Below are 1,749 nucleotides of genomic sequence, written 5' to 3'. Positions count from 1 at the left end.
ATTCGTAGGATTATGAAAACGTAGGAATAGAAAAAGTATAGAGTTAAAATGGCATGCCCACTTGAATTCTATATGATTGGCAATGAGCGCTTGATGCTGCAAGAAAAATAAATAAATTATAAAAAAAGATTGGAGTGGATGATAGATTTCCTATGAAATGTAGTACAAAAGATGTCATAGAAAAATTTACTATGTGATCCAATGCTATGAATCAAAGAACCAACATAGAAAAAAATCCTAAGGATTTCAATCCTTCAGAAATCCTATAAAGTTACTTGGAATCAAAGGAGCCCCAAGTGTATCGGCACACTGCTCCAACTCTATTTTGGCTACCACAAGTCTGTGTGATTAGTCCAAATCCTGTGAGCATGATCTATCCACATCCCGAGAGATTGGCCCCACTCCCACTGAAGATAACCAACTATTCCCTCAAAAAAAGAAGAAGTTAATCAATTATGTGCTGCAATTTTCAATAGCAACGTTCAAAAAGCTTGAACAAAAAGAAAAGAAGCAATGTAGTGTCGTGATTAAAGAAGATATCTCCATAGATATGGACGGCACAGAACGTAGGTAGGACAGAATGAGACGAGGATAGAACACATTTGTGTCTGGCCGATAATCTATTGTTTCGTTGAGCGTTCTTTTCTGCAGTGGCAGCAATGCCTTTTTTCTCCTTTTTGTTCGAGAGATCAAAAAATAGCAGCATCGATGCGCCATGCCGCCGTCGATCCGATCATGCATGCAAGAATATATTCTGTTCGGCCATGCATGTCCGGCTTCCAGAAACTCTCGTGGGTCGTGGCCACTATGTACAATATTCTCCCATGGATCCACCGGAGCGTATATCATCGGTTGATGCCGCCCTCGCTCTCCAGCATATGCAATGTCTGGAGTGGAGCGTGGAGCATCTGCAGTATGCGCGTACGTACATGTGTGAAAGTTACGGCCGATCTGATCTGCTAGCTATACCTCCTAGCCCAGGAGTCGATGGTCAGTGGGTGGGTCGTGCGCTGAACTTTCGTGACGTGAATGCCGAAAACGACGGTCGGTCCGGGCCGGCGGTCTCGCTCCTTCATGTTGCCTGCCCGCCCCTCTCCATCTCCGGCCAGCTGCCGTGACCGCGAGAGTGAAAAACGATGGCGCGGAAGCACGCAGGATGGTAGTATAAAACCGGGAGGGGAGGGGCGGGGGTCGCGTCATCGGGAACGGAACAGAATCACGCCACACGTGCCGCCACCGCGAATCCCGAGCCGCTCCAATCCCCCGAGGCCCAGCCCGACCCGAGTGGCCCGGCGCCGCGCCTCTCTCCCCCGTCCGTCCGCGCAAACAAACCACATTCCCTTCCCTCCCTCCCGTCCCACCACCACACGTAGCGCGCCGCACCCGCACGGGCGGCCCGCCTCCACACGACACCCAGGCAGCCGATCCCCTTCCACACCTGACGCCGACGCCGACGAGTCCCGCGCGGGTGGCGGCGCCGGCGATGGCCCCCGCGCTGACGGCGTGATACCTAGAGCCAGCCAGCGAATATCCGCGCGCCCCGAATCCCCCAACCCAGCCAACAACACCACGGCCTCCCCCGTCCCCCCCCTCACTTCCCCACCGCAAATCCGGAGGACGCATCCTCCCCTCTCACCCTCTCTTCCCCCCCTCGTCGCCTTTCCCGCCCCTAAGCGCAACCGCCCCGCCGCCCGGAAACCAGCCGCGCTAGTCGGCTGCTCGCCCCCTCTCCCGCTTGCTCAGCCGACC

The 1,749-nt window shown here is 54.0% G+C and overlaps 1 protein-coding gene across 1 annotated transcript in view; it reads left to right on the top strand.

Moving 5' to 3' along the window:
* Window positions 1–1,241: 1,241 nt before the first annotated feature.
* Window positions 1,242–1,749, top strand: part of LOC123128682 (uncharacterized) — a gene marked incomplete in the record, with an annotated part of 7,015 nt that continues 6,507 nt past the window's right edge. The window contains 1 exon segment of the mRNA XM_044548745.1: window positions 1,242–1,749.

This window comes from Triticum aestivum, chromosome 6A, assembly GCF_018294505.1.
Source record: "Triticum aestivum cultivar Chinese Spring chromosome 6A, IWGSC CS RefSeq v2.1, whole genome shotgun sequence".
Taxonomy (NCBI): Eukaryota; Viridiplantae; Streptophyta; class Magnoliopsida; order Poales; family Poaceae; genus Triticum; species Triticum aestivum.
This window is presented reverse-complemented; position numbering and strand designations above follow the sequence as displayed.